Raw genomic sequence first — 13,969 nt, forward strand, 5'->3', positions numbered from 1 at the left:
CAATTTCACCAACTTTGCAGATCACTTAGTGCATATACTTCTTGTTTAGTACTAAAATATTTTCTCTATATTACAGCAGTTTTGGGGAAAGTTACTTTTAAAAGTCATGCATTATAATATTGCGTTACTCCCTGAAAAAAAAAAAAAAACTAATTACATTACTTTTTGCATTTCTTTTTTCTCATCTGGACTGGGCTTGCTTGTTTGTTTTTTAATAACAGCAAGAACAAAAAGAAACGTTCTATTTTGGCACTTTCACACCAAAAATTATATGAATAATCCTCAGGCTAAGGGAAATGCAAGTTCACACCTGACATTGCTTCATAAGTATTTGTATTCTTTAAAGTCCCCCTGTTGTGAAAATCAAGTTTTTAATGTAGTTTATGTGTCCATGTGGTGTTTTTAATATGCTTTAAGAGACTAATCATGTGTAAGTTCATAAGTTGACAGCATTGCTGAGTAGGGGTGGGAATCCTTTACCAATGACAAACGGAGACATTAAAGTGTCTTTTTCACATTTATTAAGTTAAATTCTCAGGGAAGTCCCTTTTATCAAAAACATTGTCTGGTTCTCAATTGCTACTCATTAGTAGCTAGCTATAAAATAAGTTGGAACAAAACAAAAGTGCTTCTTCATAATACAAAATGGTTGAAAATAGATGCAGTTTACCACAATATATCATGTAGAACACAACCGGTGAAGACAAAAAAAACATCTATATTTCTCAGTCAGACACAGTAAACTTAAAGAATAACAAGTTATGAAAATAAAGTGCTTCTTTCAAAATGAATAATAGTCCTACCCCTAAGCTACCTGGCGATGAAGCAGCGATAGACCGAGGTTTTTTTTTTTTTTTTTTTGCCCTCTCGGAGTTGGCAGGGAGTTTCGTGAAGCACTGCAGTGTGCGTTGGTCTGCAGTGTGCGTTGGTCTGCAGCTGGCGGCTGACTGTACGTTCACACCGCCGCCGACTTGAGCTGCAAAAACGCTATGGCCGCCCTGTCAAGGACGCTTGTCAAAAAGTACGGGGAATCTTGTTGACGCTTTGGCCGCTCTGACGTAGCAGCATTCACAATGAAATGTAAACAGAAAAAACAAGCAATGCATTCGGCAGTTTAGGATATCGCACAAGATTTGTCAACACAGAAAACATTTCATCACTGGAGAGTTTTTTTCCCGACACCATCGTATTAATTGATTTTGATTAATATGCGCGAGGGAGAGAGAGAGAGAGCAGACAGCGCTCGGGTGAGTGCGCGCGCGCCGCCGGCTCTCTCTCTCTGCTCGTTCTTATGCCCTGTCAAGCGCGCCCTGATAAACTGACAGGACTTAAAACACATGCAAATGGTAGGAACGAAAGATCTCCCTCTCATCCATTTGCTTCCTTTTTGTTTTAGTGATTTGCCGCTCATGTCCCGTATACCCGTATCTGTAGTTACAAAAATGGAGGTGAACAGCCAGCTGATTTTATTTATTTATTAAATCGATTCTTGGACATTTCAGATCGATTCTGAATCGTTGCCAATGAGAATCTAGATTCTTCTGTGAATCAATTTTTTTGGCACACCCCTATTGCTGAGTATTTTCTGCTTAAAACTGCAGTGAACCAAAGACAGTCTCAAAAACACGGTTTGAAATCGCTGGTGTTTCTGACGTCACAAACTACCTTGTAACCAATCAGATCAACGTGTGATCGTCAACCAGTGGATCTCTGAGTGAGTGAGTGAGTGAGTGGAGGCGGGGCTCATTTGCATATTCATAGAACCGCGTATACTAAATAAGGCAAGGGTGTCGAGTTACATTCAAGATATTTGAAGGCATGACGAATTTTTTTTTCAAGAATTTTTTTTTTACAAAATTTACAAAATATGTAATTTTGGTGATCAAAGATGATTTTAAAAGATGACTACAGGGGGACTTTAACATATTTATTTATTGCAGGTTTGTGTAATATTCTGAGTTTGCAGTTCAATCTTTTTTCATTTTTTTTCATTGACTGAATCAGTGTTTTGCAAGTGAGATGAGTAAATGCTCAAATTTAGTCTAGAACTGCAATAAACCATCACACATGTTCACTCAACACCACTGCACTTTCTCACGAACTCTCTCCACATGGCGACAGGAGAGCTGTCAGTCAAAAAAATTTAAAACAAAGTAACTTGATTTACTTATTACTTTTAAATTTACAACAAAATATCTGAGGTACTTTTTAAAGTAGCCTAATGTGCTATACTTTACTAGTTACTTGAAAAAGTAATCTGATTACATGACTCAAATTACTGTACATGCACACTAGGGGTGAAGTAGAAATTATATTCTGCACATGCAGCTTTAACTAGAAATGTTTTGATCTTATCCTCAACATCAGATCTGTCTTATTTCATGTACGAAACACTACAAGCAAAAACAAGAACTGCTTTTTGCATTTTTGGTTTTTGACCTCAGTAGCAGAACAAAAATGACACTTCTGCAAACCCACTGTACATATTCTGCGACAACTCGATTGAACTGTACCTACACTAACTGTGTGACTTCCGTGCAGCGTGTGTGTGTGTGTGTGTGTGTGTGTGTGTCTGAGATGTGGAAATGTGGTGATTTACAGGCAAAAGAAAACGTATGGTCAACGGCAGTCTCTCAACTAGTAATGAACTAGTGCTAAAATTACTCAAACCTAAAGAGTGAGTGAAATAAACAAGTGCATTCTTAGAAAAGATGTGCTTTTGTATTCTTCAATATCATAATGCAGTATTGAGCATAAATAATGGGCATTTGAAATTACTGTTACAGGTGCTGTTATTAAAAACTAAAACTACAGGTGAAACTTGAAAATGAACTAGAATATGGTGCAAAAGTTCATTTATTTCAGTAATTCAACTTAAAAGGTGAAACTAATATATTATATAGACTCATAACATGCAGAGTGAGATATTTCAAGCATATTGTGAAAAGGTTTTCATAAGCTGTAAACCATAATCATCAAAATTATAACAAATAACGGCTTGAAATATCTCACTTTGCATGTAATGAGTCTATAGAATATATTAGTTTCACCTTTTAAGTTGAATTTCTGAAATTTTGCACCATATTCTAATTTTTTCAGTTTCACCTGCATATATATATATATATAATTGGTTTTGTTAATTGGAGTAAAGCTGAAATAAATGTTGCTTGGAAACTAACTGAAAATAAATAAATAAATTGAGTGGAAGTATTAAAACGACTAAAGAGAAAAATAAGTAATATTAAAAAGCTGATCAAAATATTAAAGCACATGACAAAATTACTTAAAATGAAAATATAAAAATAAAAGCTAATTCAAAGTATTAATAAATACTATAATAGGATATAAATAATATTAAAATAACACAGGATAGTCTGATAGTCCTTCAGTTGTAATTGAGTTATATAAAATGTAGACATATGAAGTTGAATTGCCTAAATTCACTGTTAGAAAGCATTCGAGTTTGTTTGATTTAACCCGTTTTAATTTGTTTTAAATATCACTTGCATAAGTTGTGTTGGGATTATCATCTGTACAGTGATTTAAAACCATGTTTTATGTTGCAGTTCCTGAAAAAGTCACCAGCAAACTAGTTATTATTATTATTTTTCGGCCTAGCATTTGCAAACCTCACAGAAGCTAATAAGATTCATTGACGTGCTTTAATTCAAAATACAACTTTACTGGCAATATGCATAAAGTGTATGCGTTAATTAAATTAGATTATTCATAATGAATCTTTGTGCTTCGATGCTTAAGAATCCAATGTAACCTAATGTGTCTGTGAATCTAATGCGTTTACATTAATATCATCAATCCCCTGATCTCAGCGCTGCTGTTTTATTCATGTTTTGTGGAGTTCACTAGTGTGACTCTGACACGAAACACAACCCGTTCCTGTAAATGCTGTTTTTTCCCCCCGTATCCAGTGACACTGTATCAGTGCTTGTATTGAGAAGTCCAGCTCTTGGGTCACATGGACTTTGGGAAATTATGACCCGTAGTGGAAAACACTGACTGTAAATAAGAGTCTGAATCATTGCAGTCACAGGCTGTGTTTCCAATATAGTAGCATACTATTTTTTTCATTATAATATGTGACCCTGGAGCACAAACCCAGTCTGGAGCCGCACGGGTATATCTGTGGCAATAGCCAACTATACATTGTATGGGTCAAAATTATCAATTTTTCTTTTATGCCAAAAATCATTAGGATATTAAGATCATGTTCCATGAAGATATTTAGTAAATTTACTACCGTAAATATATAAAACATGTATTTTTGTGAGTGAATGCAGCACAATCGTGAACATAAATGCACAACTTTAAAGGAGATTTTCTCAATGTTTACATTTTTTTGCTCTTCAGATTCCAGATTTTCAATAGTTGTATCTCGACCAAATATTGTCCTATCATAACAAACCACACATCAATGGAAAGATTATTTATTCAGCTTTCAGATGATGTATAAATCTCAATTTCAAAATTGTGACCCATGTGACTGGTTTTGTGGTCCAGGGTCACATATAGTTAGTATATATGTTGTGCACAGTATGTGACTTTTCTGTATGCATGTAATACATATTAGAGGATGGATACCCGACCCGAGCCCGACGGGACCCGCCGGTACCCGACGGGCCGGGTTTGGACAGATATTTAGAAATTATGTTCGGGTTCCGGTCGGGCTCGGTCACATCAGCGCGATAAGGCATTGAACATTTTAAATTTAAAACAGGTTATTATGTAGGTAGCCGATGTGCCTGATGCTTTCACTTGATGCAAACGATCGTTTTTGTGATTTAAAGGGGTCATGACATGTTTTTTTTTATTTTATTATTATGTTCCCTTAGGTGCAAATATAGTATTACTATAGTTTTTTTTACAAAAAACTTTTAAAATGTAGTGATTTATGACCTTTTCCCACCCTGTTTCTCATCCTCTGAGTCAAACAGTCTGTTTTGGGGGTGTTTCCCCTTTAAGAGTTCAGTGTTAACGCCCACTGTTATGATTGGCTAACGTCAGTGCCTATGCATCAATTATTAACGCCCCCAGCCAGAACATTTGCGGATTCGGCGCAACTGTTTAGTAGCGGGTGATGCATGCGAAGCGATGGCTCTTGCAATGATAAAACCTTATTATGTTTGAGCCGGAATCAGAGGAAAATGAACAATCACCACAACAACGAAGACTGGATCAGCCCGTGTCCACATGGAAAGTGAAACTATTTTGAATTAATAAAAAAAAATTAACCCGAGACACTTGAAAACGGATTATTGTTACATAATTTTCCTATAGCTTAATTTGCTAACAGTTTAACATTATTTAACTAATTCCAATGAAATGATAGGGTGTACCACGGACAAAAATGCATGCACAGACAGGCCATCTTTGAAGATGCAGCATTGATAAAGGCAACATTTTTAATTTTCTATCACATGTAGGCCTACTAGAAAGGCGACATATTTTCAAGATTCTCTTATACAAATGTGTTTATATTAGCCATGGTAAAAAGTAAGTTTGCGTCGTCGTTGTTGAGCCCAGAATATTCGGCACGGACCATAGAGCAACAGTTTTCTGGCAAAGCCAAGCATCATATTGGGATTTTTTCCTCAAAACAGTCATCCTTCAAATGTATAGAACAAACGCTTAAACTAACACTGCCGTGACTGAGACGTCCGCAAAACATAAAGTGCATCCATTTTTCCCTGACGACTGGATCTTTCAGCGTATTTAAAAAGTAGTTTAAAGTTTTAAATACATTACTTACAGTTTGCGTCGTCGATGTTGAGCCAAGAATAGTCGGCACGGACTTATCTTTGAGCAACAGTTTTCTGGCAAAGCTCAAAACATTCATCCTTCAAATGTACAGAACAAACGCTTAAACTAACACTGCCGTGACTGAGACGTCCGCAAAAAATAAAGTGCATCCATTTTTCCCTGACGACTGGATCTTTCGCAGCGTATTCAAAGATGTTGTTTGTCCACAGCCAGGAACAGCACATCTGCGGCGTCGTAATTTCCCTGTTCACAGACCCACTCGCTGGCCGTCGACTGAACACTTGTGAGGCGCGCGGCGCGCGGGCGCGACGATGATACGAAATGAGCGTAGTTGCCTTGCGCTTTAAGCGTAGTTGTCTTGTGCTGGAGGCGGTCTATATGCAAACGCTGGTACGTCACTTCGTACCGTGACGTCACTTCTTACCATGGATCCAGAACGAGCTGTATTTAGAGCTTGATTAAATAAATGATTCGTTTATAATGGGGAGGACGTCTTAAGCTACGAAACTTGCAGGACGTTTTAATGGTACAAAGACCTCTTATATACCAAAAGATCAAGGCAAATTTGGTTTCTCATGTCATGACCCCTTTAAAATACATGTAAAATATTACCATAACATCCGTCTTCCTGTGTGCGGACATTTGTTTATGTAGCCGTGACAACAAACCATGTGCATAATGTGCGCGCGCCAGTGTCAAGAACGCTTGTTGCTCCGCGCGCTGATGCGCTCATTCTGTTGACATTTCCGATTGCCTTCCTACAGTTGCTTAATAAAAGCGGGCTTTCACAAACAAACGTACAATTGTCATTAGTATGAGAAAAAAATTAGTATGGTTCGGTTACTGCTCTGTCGGACGCGGGCCGGGCTCGGACAGAAAAATTCGGCCCGATCCGCACTCTAATACATATGACCTACTTTAGGTAAAATGCAATATTGTACAAAGCAATTGACTTGACCTTTCATTTTCAGTGTGACAGAAATGTGGTTTTGCCTTATTCAATCTGAATGCCAAATATATATATTATTACCCCAAAAAATAAAAATGCAAAACAGCAGTTTTTAGAACAAATTTGATCACCGCAATGTCAAGACTGCTTTATTTCTATAGCGCTTTATACAATACAGAATGTCTCAAAGCAGCTTTACAGAGATAAACAGGAAAATAATGATTCAATGATGCAAATAATTAAATTCGGCTGTAAAGCGACTTTAAAAAGACAATAGCAAACATTTATTTTTCAGCTGAAATCAGTTCAGTCTTGATTCAGTTTGGTTCAATAATTTTGTGAAGTTCATCAATTATGGATTGAGTTCAATTCAATGTGAATGAAATGTGATGTGGTCACGTGTCAACAGTGTAGTATAATACTGTTGTAGATATTTATGCAAGACCTACAGTTTTGTAACCATTTTTTGGGTTCACTTACGCCTCAGGTGATTAGTTCAAAGAACCTGTATGTGTAACCATGAGTAAAGATGAAAGCATTACAAGTGAAAGTAAAAGATAACGTAACTTCGTATCCCATGATGCTCTGTTTGTTCAGTCAGATTGAACTTTGATCTGATTCTCTCTAAATCTACAAACTAGTTAGTTACATCCTCCTTAACCTTCCCGTTTCACTGTCCTTCTGTTCATCTTTTGTTTTCCTCTCGGTGTATCGTCATCTTTATCTTCTGTTTGTCTCATTCCATCGGTCTCTCCAGCATCTCGCTGTCCATTGAGCCCTTTACCTTCATCTGACGTTCAGATAGTGGGACCCTGATTCTCTGGTGAGTGTCAGAAGGTCATGACCTCTGCTACCTTCAATAACCCTGTCTTGAAACCTTAGACTACTAACAAGTTGTATGGAGAGACTAAATTAGAGTGTGTTGTTGGACTGATCGAGGTCCTTAACGGGGTCATGAACTGCATTATTTTATTATTTTATAATGGTTCCTGGGGTGCACTTATAATGTTTAGTATGATTTATATATAAAAAATGGTCATAATTTAGAAATAAAAGGCGTTTTTCCTACCCTGATTTGAAGGGGCGTGACTTCAGTGTAAACACCCACTGCTGTGATTGGCTGACATCTTTGCATATGCAAATAGCTAGTATTACATGTTACATTACATTACAAACTTTTAACATGTTTTTACTATTACAGTTCTCCAAGTTTATAAATCATAAAAAGTGTTGATTATAGCATTATATTCAGATCTATAGGATTATATGCAGATCTATAGCATTATATGCAGATCTATAGCATTATATGCAGATCTATAGCATTATATTCAGATCTATAGCATTATATGCAGATCTATAGCATCATATTCAGATCTATAGCATCATATTCAGATCTATAGCATCATATTCAGATCTATAGCATCATATTCAGATCTATAGCATTATATGCAGATCTATAGCATTATATGCAGATCTATAGCATTATATTCAGATCTATAGCATTAGCCTATATTTGGATCGTGGCATGAAAGCTTGCGGTGGATGAACATTATAGCCGATCTCAGCATGTTGTGCATGAATGCAGTGATCTCGTCAGTGTAACTCGATTTCTGCACACTAACGAATGCTTTCATCATAACTAACTGTGCAAACACAATGCAAAATATAGCTGCAAGCAGCGATTACGGGCCCAAGCCGGTGGCACCGCCACCCTGGTGCCTTTAGTTACACTAAAGGCACCGGGTTGGCGCTGCCACCGGCTTGGGCCCTCCATCGCTGCTTGCAGCTATATTTATTTATATATATATATATATATATATATATATATATATATATATATAAAGCCGCCACCCCCGTTGCCTTTCGGGTTCCTGTGCACGACGGGCAATAACGTAACCCCGCTTTGACTGTCGAGAAGAAGTCTGCTTTAGAGCTTGTATCAGTGTGAGTCTTTCTGCTCCCCTCCAAACACACACAGAAAAGGGGGGGGGGGGCTGTCTGTGTGTTTATAATTTAGCAATTTAGCGTCCTCAATGTCTTAACTTCATGCTGACCGAGTTTGGTGAAGATCAAATTAAATTTCTTGGAGGAGTATATAAAATTCCAGGGGCGTGCGTTTTCATACAACCCATAATAGCCGACTTCCTGTTGGGCTGGCGTAAAACTTAGAGCACGAAAGTTGTTCGGCCCGATGAGATCTATATGTGTACCGAGTTTCATACTAATTCATGCAATATTCAGTTTGATATATGGACCAAGTTTTCGGACCCCGTTAAAGGGGGCGCTGTTGAGCCCCCCTGCCACGCCCGGGTACCAGCTTCAGCCCGGCCCTAATGGCCGCAGGTTCTGACCTGTGTGCAAAGTTTCAAGAGTTTTCGAGCACGTTAAGGGCCCCAAAAGTGCCCAAGAAGTCCCACACAGCAGAGAAAGGGTTAAAATAAAGCCCCCCCCTCCTCTCTCACACACACAGACACTGAGAGAGACTGGCAAAATTCCCATCAAATCACATTCAAACCAAAATATCTGACTTCCTGTTGGTCGGAGCTAATGACTGTAAATTAGAAAGTTGTCCGGCTCGGGGAGATAAATATAAATACCGATTTTTGTTACTGTAGGTAAAACTAATACCCCATTTTTGACTAAAGGTGGCGCTACTGAGCCCCTTACCACGCCCGTTTCTGAAACTTTGCACAAGTGTACTAGGCAATAAATGTAAAGTGTCTGTCGAGTTTCATGCAATTTCAAGCATGCTAAGAGTCTCAAAAACTTTAAAAAAGAATATTAAAGTTTGCTGCATTGCCATGGCAACAGTATTTAAGATATCAATAATCCTTTCACAGGTCTACATCTGCCGTGTATTTACATTATACACATAAAGTTTGAAGCAAATCGGGTAAAAATAAGAGGGTGATTTTAAAGCATTTTGAAAGTGACACACTTCCTGCTGCCAGTTGGTGGCGCTATAACTTTGACTCACAATAGTCACATCCATGTGATCGGCCTCTTACAGCGAACACACTGTTGAAGTTTCATCAAGATCAATTAATGTATGAGGATGTTATAACACACTTCCTGTTTCCAATATTCGCCATAAATTCGTTTCCTCGCCACGGCCAAACCGTTCGAGATATCAAAAATCCCCTGGCAATTTTTCATCCTCCATGTCTTGACTTCATGCACACCGAGTTTCGTGGTGATTGGTTGAATTTTCTAGGAGGAGTATTTTAAATTCCATTGCATGTGTTTTTTAAACTACGCCAAATAGCCGACTTCCTGTTGGGCTGGGGTAAAAAGTCAGAGCACGAAGGATATATGAACCGATGAGATCTATAAGTGTACCGAGTTTCATATTATTACACGCAAGCGTGTTTGATTTATGGACCAAGTTTTCGGACCGCGTTCCAGGGGGCGCTGTCGAGCCCCCCTGCCACGCCCGGGTACCAGCTTCAGTCCGGCTCTAATGGCCGCGGGTTCTGACCCGTGTGCAAAGTTTCAAGAGTTTTTGAGCACGTTAAGAGACCCAAAAGTGCCCGAATAGTCGTAAGAAAAATAATAATAATAATAATAATAATAATAATAATAATAATAATAATCCGAAGGAAAACAATAGGGCCTTCGCCTTTTCAAGGCTTGGGCCCTAATAAGAGATTCGTTGATTCTAACAGGAGTTTTGGCGACAGTCCAGAACACTCGCGCTGATTACCATAAGAATAATGACAAGCTATTTTTTCATCTTACTTTATTTTATTTTGACCCTGTCATGTTATTATTTTATTTTGTTTTATTTTATTTTGACCCTGTCATGTTTTTTTTATTATTATATTTTTTTCTGTCATGTTATTGTTTTTTTTTGTTTTTTTTCTGTCATGTTATTGTTTATTATTTTTTATATTTATTTTATTCTGTCATGTTATTGTTTATTATTTTGATCCTGTCATGTTATTGTTTATTATTTTGATCCTGTCATGTTATTTTTTATTATTTTATTTTATTTTGATCCTGTTATTGTTTATTTTGTTTTGATCCTGTAATGTTATTGTTTATTATTTTATAATTTTGATCCTGTAATGTTATTGTTTATTTTATTTTATTTTTTTAGATCCTGTCATTTTATTGTTTCTTTTATTTTATTTTGATCCTGTCATATTATTGTTTATTATTTTATTTTATAATTTTGATCCTGTCATATTATTGTTTATTATTTTATTTTATAATTTTGATCCTGTCATGTTATTTATTATTTTATTTTATAATTTTGATCCTGTCATGTTATTTATTATTTTATTTTATAATTTTGATCCTGTCATGTTATTTATTATTTTATTTTATAATTTTGATCCTGTCATGTTATTTATTATTTTATTTTATAATTTTGATCCTGTCATGTTATTGTTTATTTTATTTTATAATTTGATCCTGTCATGTTATTTATTATTTTATTTGATAATTTTGATCCTGTCATGTTATTGTTTATTTTATTTTATTTTGATCCTGTCATATTATTGTTTATTATTTTATTTTAAAATGACCCTGTCATGTTATTGTTTATTTTTTTTTATCCTGTCATGTTATTGTTTACTATTTTGTTTTATTTTATTTTGATCCTGTCATGTTATTGTTTACTATTTTTTTTTTTTTTTTTTTTGAAATGACCGTGTTATTGGGCAAGTTTTGTGAGATGCATGCATTAAGCTCAGGTGATGTGTGATTTGAGGCGCAGCCGCGGTCATGAAGCTCTTTTAGGTGTAGATGATATTATGGGGTTGTCTGAGGCGACTGAACACTAGAACTAGGAAGTGATTTGTTTGTAAAGAGCTGTTGAAACTGCTCTAGTCTGTAGGAATCAGCAAAGGAAGGAAATTGAGTCACTGCTATAAACTCAAAACATGATTATACAGACATTTTTGATTGATGATGCCCATCACAGTATATGCAAGTAATGCAGAGAACAGACCAGGGTTATAATCGTTAACGAAAACGAACGAAAAAACGAAAACTAGATGGGAAAAAACATTGTCGTTAACTGAAATAAAAATAAAAACGAGGCAAAACAAAAAAACGATAACTAAATAAAACTGTAATGTGTGGTTGACAAAACTAACTAAAATAAAATAAAATTATAGAGTAAATGTCCTTAGTTTTCGTCTTTGTCTTTCCTTCGACGCTATTTAAAAACACGCAGAGAATTCGCTCAGCAGTGTTTCCTTTCCCTGCTCTCCCTCCGTCTCTGTCACTCGCACGCACGCACGCACGCACGCACGCACGCACGCACGCACGCACGCACACACACACACACGCACACACACACACCCCTCCCCTCCTCAAGTCTCCAGAGAACATCTCCATGTGAACGTGTTCGACGCGACGTTGAAGCAAGTTCGCAAAAGGTTGGTATCTCATGAACACCTTTACACAATCACTTACACAATCACACACATAAAAAGTCGTATACAAATATTTTATATTCTCTGAATGTTCATATGAGAAGCAATTGGGCCTTCTTTAAAAAGTTAACTAGTCGCAAGTTTGAGGTATCTTAAAATGCACTTGTGTTGTCGTTGTCAAAACACTAACGTTATAAGCTGCAGGGCTGGAATGGTAATCTGGCATTCCGGGCAAATGCCCGATGGACCGACGTACCTTTTGATTCGATACATCTCGGGATTTAATACTTTATTTCTTTTCTTTTGCAACGGCCTTCTGATCTACATTGGCAGCCCATTTGTCCCATCCTTTTTAAGTTTATATTTTGTTTTATTACATGGCTTGGTTGAATTCCAATGTAGAATGCCGTCTGTTATTTCTTGATAACAGACCGCTGCCGCTGCGGAGTATAACAGAGCGTTGCCATGAAAAACAGAGCGTTGCTATATGTACTCACAGAATTCTAACCGTAGACGGAGTGCACTATTTTCTTTGGCGGAAGCTTAGCGGAAGCAATACAATCGTAAACTATCAATAAACTCCTTTTTAAATCAATATTTTGTTTCAAAGTAGTGATTTATTTGATAGGTAGCCATGTAATAAGCGGGATAATGTATAGCGAGTCGGTAGATATTGGGAATACAACCCCTTCAGGCTGCTCAAGATCCCTCCGCTTCGCGTCGGGCTCCCGATTGCAGCCTGTCGGGGTTGTATTCTCAATAACTACCTCCTCGCTATAACGTTACATTATCCCTTACTTATTACATGGCTTGGTTGAATTCCAATGTAGATTGTATGATGTTTTTGTTGAGTTATTATTACACAATACTTTTTCTGACCTTTTTGAATCTTGCCCCTGACAAATAGCCCATATTACAAAAAAGACTAAAACTAATACTAAAACTAATTAAAACTAAACTAAAACTAAGCATTTTCAAAAAATAAAAAATAAACTAAACTAGCAAACCCACGTTAGAAACTAATTAAAACTAAACTGAATTTGAAAACACAAAGTTAAAACGAAATAAAAATAAAAACTAATGAATAATGCAAAACTATAATAACCCTGGAACAGACAAATGCTTAGAAAAGTACTATTTTTATGCACATTTTCTCTTGTTTTTGGGATGATTTTTTATTGATTTACCCAAACAAGAGCAAAGCATGTCAGTCAGCCATTTTTAAATATTTTTTGGAAGCCGGTTTTGTCCGTGTCGTATGGTTTTGTGAAGCTGTGGATTAGTGAAGGGCCTGGTGTGTGTGTGTGTGTGTGTGTGACAGCTGGAGGATCAGTCGAAGCTGCTGTCGAGTCCTGTGACCGACGACATTAACCCCACAGATGGAAATCCTGAGAGGATCAGACGTTCCTTGAGTTTCACTGTTCCTGACTCTGATTTTTGATAGGGATTTTATCATTTAAATTCATTTTAAGTTAGTCAATAAAAGTCTTCATGGTGTTAAAATAGGGTTAATTTTTGTGAAATTGTCTTGATTTCTTTATATAAATATGTATATTATTTCTTAATAATAATTATTATTATTTTAATGTTCATGTATTTATATTTATTATTATTGTATTTTATATATTTCAGGGGGTTGAAATATGACACGCTTTTGACAGTTTTCATCAAATTAATAATAAAATAAAAAGATATATAATTATTATTATTATTAAATAAAAATATTATTATCTTTCGTGTATTCATATTTTTTTTTTGTATTTTATTTATTCTTGGGGGGTTGAAATATGACACGCTTTTGACAGTTTTCATCAAATTAATAAAAAAAAATGTATAAAAATATATATAATTATTATTA

At 36.2% G+C, this 13,969-nt stretch overlaps 1 protein-coding gene across 2 annotated transcripts in view; it reads left to right on the plus strand.

Moving 5' to 3' along the window:
* lyst (lysosomal trafficking regulator) overlaps positions 1-13,969 on the plus strand; it is a 127,589-nt gene that overhangs the window by 16,267 nt on the left and 97,353 nt on the right. The window contains exon 1 of one of the 2 annotated variants that reach the window (XM_079636294.1): positions 12,053-12,114. The exons of the other annotated variant lie outside the window; for it this stretch is intronic. The gene's annotated coding sequence lies outside the window, so the exon portion shown is untranslated. Of the gene's footprint in view, positions 1-12,052; positions 12,115-13,969 lie in introns of those variants that run through there. 2 annotated transcript variants of the gene reach the window in all.

Source organism: Phoxinus phoxinus (genome assembly GCF_949152265.1).
Source record: "Phoxinus phoxinus genome assembly, chromosome: 14".
Lineage (NCBI taxonomy): Eukaryota > Metazoa > Chordata > Actinopteri > Cypriniformes > Leuciscidae > Phoxinus > Phoxinus phoxinus.